The sequence below is a fragment of the Cynara cardunculus genome (assembly GCF_001531365.2).
Source record: "Cynara cardunculus var. scolymus isolate 2C chromosome LG 3, CcrdV1, whole genome shotgun sequence".
NCBI classification, from domain to species: domain Eukaryota; kingdom Viridiplantae; phylum Streptophyta; class Magnoliopsida; order Asterales; family Asteraceae; genus Cynara; species Cynara cardunculus.
Window position 1 is genome coordinate 30,695,582 of NC_037530.1, and position 9,962 is coordinate 30,705,543.

The window sequence follows — 9,962 nt, forward strand, 5'->3', positions numbered from 1 at the left end:
TTATTTTCTTATTAAACCTAAATTAAATTATAATAAAAAAAGTTGAATTAAAGAAATTACACAACAAAACAAGATTTTTAAATAGTTAATTTGATACTAATACCGATATGTTTTTTAAAAAATTTAAGATATTTTCAAATTTATATTTTATTCAAAAATAATAACATTATCGTTTTTCTCAAAACCACATAAAACCGTATTATAACATCGACAAGGGGAGAGCCTAAAATGAAATATAAAAATCGAAATGTATCTCGCTGAGTACCCTTTAGTATATATCATATCCTATTATCATACTTATTGGTGCTACTTTAGCTCTATTCCTTATGGTAGCCGCTGATCCAAATTGTCCTGATGTCTCGACATATTGATTGAGTTCCATCCGTAAAGTATCATTTCTTTCTTCATCACGCACAAGTTGGTCAATTGTCTCGTATAGTCTCGTCTTAATATATCTATTATTCTCAACTTTTGAATCTTGTGCATAATAAATGGCGGGGTTGAGTTAATATCCGACTATAAATGTACTAAAAATTTATTCAAATAATTGTATTAACTTTAAAAATTAAATAAATAAAACATAGCAATGTTTTATAAATTATACCGGCATGCAAAAGATGATGAAGTTGGTCATTCCATCGTGCTTGAATCATTGACCACACTTTAATGATTAGTCTTTTGTGAACGGTGCTAATCAAGTTGTTCTTGATTTGATCTTTAGCTCTTTCCATAACATCGTATATATAACCCTTACACGGCTTCTCCTTGGTATCAACCAACCGAACAACATCAACCAACAGTGCCAATATCTAAGAAGCAAGATAAATATTGTCCCAAAACTCTTGCTTAGCTATTATTTGTTCAATTCTTTTTTAGATGGCTTTCTTGGCAAAGTTCTCTTCCTCCATTATTCAGAAACAAATAGCACTTGGAGATGATGCCGGTTCTCATGAATGCTTTGAATGGTGTAGGATTGTGTTGCGAACCTTGTAACACAAGACCTATGCAATTCCTTATTTTTATTAAGCTTTTGCATCATATTCACAATCTTTCCATGGTTATAGATATAAACCACTACCGCTCTTGCATCAACTAACACACTTTTAATCTTTGGAATTTTTTCTCCGACATCTCCTATCATAAGATTCACACGATGTGCTGTGCATGGTGTCCAAAACATCTAAGGATGTTGTTATTCCAAGATTTTTCCCGCAACTTTAAAGTTGGACCCATTATCGGTGACAAACTAGTATAAGCAAAAAACAATTAGTCAATATATATATATATATATATATATATATATATAAATTAGGAAAACTGACTAGTTTGTAATAACCGTGAGATCCAATCTTAACCACAAATCAATAGATAAATTAGGAAATCTATAATTTTGGTAATTTTGAATTAAAATTTTAATGTAAGGACATTTTAGTTATTTTCTCTTCTCTCTCCTCTCTTCTCTCTCCGTCTCTCTTCCTCTGTTCTCCGGCCACCATCCTCCGGTGATACCTAAAAATATTGACTTTGTTAAACAAAAGACACAGTGTGATACCCAAGCACATATAAGATGCATTGTGATACCACTGTTGTATCACCGGAGGACGGAGGCTGGGGGGACGGAGATAGAAGAGAGGAGAGGGAAGAGATTATACCTAAAATGTTCTTACATTAAAATTTTAATTCAAAATTACCAAAATTATAAATTCTCTAATTATCTCTTGATTTGTGGTTGAGATTGGACATCACGATTACCATAAACTAATTAGTTCTAAATTGATTAGGCCCCTATATATATGCTGAATAATGTTAATACTTAATATAGAAACATATTTGTTACCTGCATGATGTTCTCCTCTCTGACTTCCTCTATAACCTCATTGATAATCTGTACAATTAATTGAGCATCTTTCACATGCTTCGAATGCATCAATTGATTTAAAAAATATTGTTCCTTGTGGACAATTGACCAATAAATTAATCAAGCTTCTCCCTTTCCCATCTGTCCAAAAATCGGACATAATAGTGCATTTACTCTTCTTTCAATGTGAACGAAAGAAATCTTTGAGAAATATATTCAAAATTTGAAGGGGCAATTACTCTTCCATACTCTCCAACCGCATTTATGAACTTTTGAAAGTTTTCATCATGCACGACATTGAACGGCAACCAAGCGAATATGCCCAAACCGTAAATTCTTTCCAAGCGGCCATCTTTAACTTCTCTTTGATTGGATTTTTTTTATCTAAAGTGACTTGTTTTATCTTGGCATAATTGGGCTTCAACATTGCATCAAAAAGCCCACAAACATCACTAGCGGGCTTTCTTTTCAAACTACGAGGTGGCATTCTAGCTTGTGTTCTTCCTCCTTTGATAATTTATATTCCATCTACTTCTTGCTCACCCTCATCAATATCATCAACTTCAACCGAATATTCTCGGAGGATTTCTACATTTCTATTTTTTTTTCTTATTCTTTTCACTAATTGATGCAAGAACTCTTTTTTTGATGTCGTTACTCACATTAGGACAACCAATCACGTTACTTCTAATGTGAGTAAAGATGTTCTTTCAACCTAGTGATCCGCCTACTCATTTTTTTATCACATAAAGCATACCATACATTATTTTTTTGGTTGGATCTTTCCATACATTCCCAAGCCATATCGCCATTGATGCATTTTGTACCCGTGTCTGATGAAGTAGTATCAGTAGTAATCAGGGTCACAGATGCCCTTGAATATTGACCCCCTTCTCCACTTTCTATTACTTTCTTTAGTTAAGCCTTAACAATAATAATAAGTAAATCATGGTAATTAAGTTCTAACTAAGTCAAATAAGAATAAAGGCAAAATGCACAAAATAGTAATCTACTTTCATAAATTTTTTTATTATAGCATTGTACTTTCAATTTTTCTTATTACAACAATGTACTTTCAAACTATTTTTTATTAGAACATTGTACTTTGAAAAATTTGCACATTATAACATTGGGTAACCTTTTGATTTAAATTTACCCATTATACCAAGTTTCCACGTCACCTCATTATCCACGTAGGTTGTCTACATGTACTATAGTGATGTGACTTTCTTATTACAGCATTGTACTTTTAAAATTATTTTTATTATAGTATCTATTAGTTCTTATTAAACAATGTACTTTTAATTTTAATATTTAGATATTTTACATGTTATTTAATAAATATATTCAATGAATTAAAAAAAATTCTAAATTATTCATTAATATACCAATATTAATAAAACTAGCAGAAAACAACTTATCTCACTAATATTTAAAAAATATATGTGTTTTTTGAAAAAAGGAAATAAGAATTGTTCCTTTTTAGCAAAAAATATTATCTTTTAAAGAATATACTAGAAGGGTACTCGCACAATGCAACGATATAAATCTTAATTTTAATGTTTAATTTTTGTTCTGTCACTATAGAGATGATACGATTTTATGTGGTTTTGAGAAAGCGATGTTTTTATTTTTGGTTCAACAATATAATTTTTTATAAAGATCATAATTAAACATTCTGTTAGAATTCAATGATTATCTTAATTATATTTTAGATTTTCTATATTTAAAATGGATGTTTATCTTATATTTGTTTATGTTTATCTGCAGTTAGTTATGCGAATTAAAAAATGTAGCTTTAATAAGTTGTACTTATGCAAAATTACTTGTAATCTTGAATTTTAAATAATATGCATCAATAAACGGTACTTCATGCATAAAAAATGGTTTTTAAGAGTTTTTGTCAAATGCTTTATAATATAGTATAGATTATATTTGTTCAAAAAGTTTACTTGACGTATAAATATATCAAATCAATTAGATTTTTTGAATTATTTATTAATATAACAATATAAAAAAATTGTAGATCACAATTTATTCCGTTAACATTTGAAGAGAACTTTAAAAGATATGTATTTTTTTGAAGAACATAAAATAAGAAGTGTTACCTTTTTACCAACAAAATATATCTCGAAAATAATGTATCATATTTATTTAAGAAATATTTTACTCTAGAATATTTAATTTGCATGCAACTTAATAAGAAAAAGTCAAAAAAAATTAAATGTTTTTTATTAAATCGTTGCACTGAAAAATGAAAATCAATTATAATAATCTGAAATAGATTTTTATTTTTATTTTAGTTAAGTCATCAAAATGATGTGTTATTCACATCACCTGATTAAAGCCACACAAGCAAAAAAAAGTCAAAGGGTTTACCGGTTTAAAAAGTAACATGTTACCCATTGCTATAATGGGTAGATTTTTTAAAGTGTGATGCCTTAATAAAACATAATTTGAAAGTATATTGTTGTAATAAAGAAAAACAAAAGTAGAATGCTATAATAAGAAAATTTATGAAAGTAGGTTGCTATTTTATGCCTTTAACCCTAAGAATAATTAAATGAGTGGGTGGATGTTAGGAATTTGGAGTTAGAACATAAGACCTGGACCAGGAGACTGTTGGAGGCTGAGTTGAGGGAGTCATGAGGAGCCAGGAGGTTGTGTTGAGGACGAGGAGAGGGCAAGGACCTGTATGGCTGTATCAAGTATCAACACTCAAGATTAAAAGTTGATGCTGGAGTGCTGGTTGAGGAACTGTTGAAGACCTGTGACTGTATCAACATTCAACACAGTCGTTGTCGGTTGCTGCTATGGTTGTATCAACTTATAAGTAAACTAGAGAAGACCGAGAAGAGAAAGAGACTGAGAAAAGAAAGAAGCCATACCGTGAAGATGAAAAGAAAAGAAGCCAGACCGTGAGCATGAAGATGAAGGAGACCGTGACCGTGAACTGTGAAACTGAAGGAGCCTGAGAGTTGATAGCTAATATATGTGTCCAAATAAAGAGCCCAATATAGAATGATAGAAAAACCCACATATTAGTCTTATAGAGAAATCGGTATATCGAACCAATTTTTGCTTCAAAATATCGGTAAATATCGACGATATTATCGGGACCGATATTTCACCAGCAATTTTTTTCCCAAATCCGATATCCGATATATCATGATTTTAACAGCATAAAAAATACGTATCTCTCACAATATGTGTGGAGTTAACCATTATGCTCTTGTTTTACACCCTAGAGTTAACATTTATTTCTAAATTTTCATTTATGAAAGCAGACTTTGTGAGAGATGTATATTTGATATGATCTTTAATACCATACCTGATTGCTAAACAACAATCGGAATTAGATATCAACAAATGACCTTTTATGATTTTTGAATAACGGAATTGGACTAGTGATATCGATAACTAGTTATCTTGAATCGATTTCTTGATTACAAATGTTGTCTATCAATCTCGTATAAATGGAGAAATTAAGAGAGAGAGAGAGAGAGAGAGAGCGTACCAGATGGAGATCGAACCAAAGATCAATTAGATGAGATGGTAGACGCAACGTTGAATGAATTTGCATTAGAGAAGAAATTTGTTGGAAAGGAATTCAAATCCGAGTGCATTGTCGTGGAATGTAAAACCCATGAGTGAAGGAATTTATTGGAATTGAAAGGATTCCATCATTTTTATTCCATGAACCAAACATTGTATTTGGAATTTGGTCAAAAGATTTGATCATTCTAATTCCTGTTAATTCCATCCAAATCCATGAACCAAACAACTCTATTTTATTTGATTGTACTTAAAGATTCAATAAAGATGTTCTTTTTATAGATATCTTTTATGGTATGTGTTTATCTATGATCATGGCTTACATGTTATTTATGTTAATAAGGCATACCGTTGGTATCATCCACCCATGTTTGAGGTAATAACAAAACTAGTCCCTATAGTTTATTATTTATTAGAAAAGGCCAAAAAGTGTTAAATAAATAAATTAAAATACCCTTGATGTGAGGTTATGGTTGTGAGTAAAACCATATCTTATCACTATCATTTTTTATCGAGACGGATCGAGAACCCATCGGGACTGATAAGACCAATCAAAACTAATCAAGAACCCATCAAGACCAATCTAGACTAATAAAGAACTCATCCATTGACCTGGTGTGCAGTTGTGTGTGTAAAATCATAACCTACCACCTTCATTTTTCATCGAAACTGATTGAGAACCTATCCATTGATTTATTCTGTGTTTGTTTGTGTACAACCGTAATCTATACATTTCAACTTTTATCGAGATGGACCAGGAACCTGTTAAGACGAATCAGAAACTCATCAAGATCAATCGAGAACCCAATAAAAAAAGAAAAGAAAAAAGAGAGTATGTATAGTTGAAACTTGAAACTTGAAACTTGAAACTGTAGTATATTCATAATAAATAATATGTATATTAATGATGAATAATACGTATATTCATGATGAAGATTATGGTGAAAATCAATGTTTATGACAAATATTATACTAGTATGAATACTAGAGAGTTGTTGTATGCATGTGATCATACATAAATCACTAGTACAAAAATGGTCAAAAGTAACGATTAAAGACCGTTAATATAGATATACAATAACGGTTTCTGTGGACGTAAAAACCGTCACTCATTTTGCAGTCGCTTTTGATACATTTTTTATTGCGTTTAAAAAACGTTACCAAATCATATCAAAAACCATTACCATAGGCTAAAAATTGTCACCTTGGGTGTAAAAAAATGCAGTCAATTTCCTTAAATCGTTACCATAAAATGACATACGATAACGCTTATTTTTCAAAAATGTCATTAGCATGACACTCGATACCGTTTAATTTTGAAAACCGTCATCGTATCATTACATACATTGACGTCTATTATTGAAAACCATCACCATAGCATTACATATGACCACGTTTAATTTCAAAATCGTTACTGTAAGATTACATACGGTGACGGTTATTGTTTACAACCGTCACTGTAGCAATGTATATGGTGACATTTATTTTTCAAAACCGGCATCTAAACATGACATATAATGACGTTTGTTATTAAAAACCATCACTGTAATATGATATATGGTCACTTTTATTTTTCAAAACAATCACCATAGAATGACATATAATAACATACAACGACATTTATCTTTCAAAACCGTCACCTTAGCATAACGTATAGTGATGTTTCTTTTTCAAAATCGTCATCGTAGAATGACATACAATGACATTTATTATTCAAAACCGTCACCATAATATGACATATGATGACGTTTATATTTCAAAATTGTTATCATAACATGACATATGATGACATTTATCATTCAAAACCGTTACAACAAGCCAGTTTTTTATTACGAATTTTATCATTTAAGGATAAAACGAAAATACATTTAAAATATGAATAAATTTATTTTATTCATATTTTAAATAAATTTATTTCAAATAATCGTTTTTTTTATAATAATTATAATACCTAATGAAATATTAAAGAAGAACCCATGAATTTTTAATTAATATAGGCTATAGTAATTTAGCTAAAATGTTAATACCATAATTGAAAAAAATGTAATAACAATAACTTAATTATTAGAATAATAATAATAATAATAATAATAATAATAATAATAATCTATACTATATTATAAAGCATTTGACAAAAACTCTTAAAAAACCACTTTTTATATGTAAGTACTGTTTATTAATGCATATTACGTGAAACTCAAGATTGCAAGTAGATTGTGCGTAAGTACAATTTATTAAAGCTCCATATTTGAATTCGTGTAACTAACTGCATATAAACATAATCAAATACAGAATGAACATCTCATTTTAAATATAAAAAATCTAAAATATAATTAGGATAATCATTGAGTTATAAAAGAATACTTAATTATTATCTTTATAAAATGTTATATTATTAAAACAAAAATAAATTATTTCGTTAAATTATAATAAAAAAATAAATTAAAGAAATTACATAAAAAATGAGGACTTTTAAATAGTTGATTTTGATATTAAAATTGATATATTTTTTTTCAAATTTTTATGATATTTTTAAATTTATATTTTTATTCAAAAATAAAATCATTATTGCTTTCTTAAAAACACAAAAAACCGTATTATAACATCGACGGAGACAAATAATAAAATAAAACATTATGATCGAGATGTGTCTGGCTACATTGTGCTAGTACTCTTCTAGTAATAATAAAATATGTAGGCATTATCATTTGAAATACAAAAAAATTAAGTTTGAATACAAAAATACGTTGTTAAATTTTTAAAAACATATGAATTCGTATATTATTTAACACCCTATTGATTATTTTTCCTTAATTCAAAATTATTTATTGATGATTTATTTGAAATTCCATTTAGGTATTAAATTTAATACTAAATATTTTAATAAACTAATTAATGATCAAATTTTTAAAAAATAGAAAAACTTTTAAAATTTAATACAACTTTTTCGAAGATTTTACCTTTTTCTTTTTTTATTTTAGAGATATTAAAAAAATCTGTTAATGAATCTTTAAAATGAAAAACCGTTGGAATTTGATACGATAATATATTTATTTAAAACTATTGATATAATCAAGAAAATGATGGATATATTATATTTATAAATACATATTTGTAAAATAAATATATACGAAAATATACATACAAAACAACGTTTAGATGAATATACTACATAAATTGTAAGTTTAGAAATAGATTTATGTTTCTCTATACTATATTATAAAACATTTGACAAAAAATTTTAAAAGCCATTTTTTATGCATAAAGTACTGTTTATTGATGCATATTATTCAAAATTCAAAATTACAAGTAAATTGTGCATAAGTACAACTTATTAAAGCTTCATGTTTCAATTCGTGTAACTAACTGCAGATAAACATAATTGAATAGAGGATAAATATCTCATTTTAAATATAAAAATCAAAAAGAAATTAGGATAATTATTGACTTATAACAAAATAGTTGATCATTATCCTTATAAAAAATTATATTATTAAATCAAAATAAAATTTTGAATTAAAGAAATACACACATAAAAAAAGAAATTTTAAATAGTTAGTTTGATACTAATATTAATTATTATTTTTAATTTTTTATGATATCTTATTAGAAAAATAAAAACATTATTTTTTTTCTCAAAAGCACATAAAACTGACATCGATTGAGACAAAAAAGGAAATAAAATGAAACACTAAAATCGAGATGTATCTCGCTACATTGTGCGAGTACCCTTCTAGTGTAATAAAAAATGCATTTAATATATTGTTGTATTTTTTTAATTACATCAATCCATTTGTTATAAGTTTATAAATAAATTTTTGTATTTAATTATATATTGTTATAAATTAATTTCCATAATAATTTTATAAAAATCTACTAAATCGTGGACATATAATTTCTTTTCCATTTTTGTAAAAATCTATTTTCTATCATACATTTTAATTTAATTTCCATTAACTTATTTTAATTTAATTGTCATTAACTTATTTTACAAATACAAATAAAAATATAATGTATGTGTGTGACCAAGAACATTGACTAAGGGTCGTTTACCAAACGCTTACCCGAGTAAGCGCTTACCAAGTAACATTACTTCATCGCATGAATATGGTAAAGACCAATAATCTTACCCGATAAGAGCAAGACAAGGACCAATAGTCTTATCCGACGTCAAAATATAACTTATTTCTCTCACTTAACAATATTTTTTGGAAAAAAATTAATTTGTTTTCTAGATTATTTTTTATATTTGGAAAAATTAAAGCTGTTTTTTACGTTCTCTATTTTGGAGATTATGTTGGAGCAAAAAGATTAGCAAAAATCTCCACAATCGCAATTTACCTTATTTTGGAGGATCTGCTGGAGATATTCTAAGATCTCAAAGAGCGTCCTATAAAATTTATTGTAACATTTTTACGTATAACATATAACTGTTTAGCCATATAAAGACACATAGACACTTCTGGTAACCTATAAACCCTATTTTATTGTAGTAAATCTACTATAAATACCAGACACCCTCAACTTTAGGAAGACATATCTTGTTCTA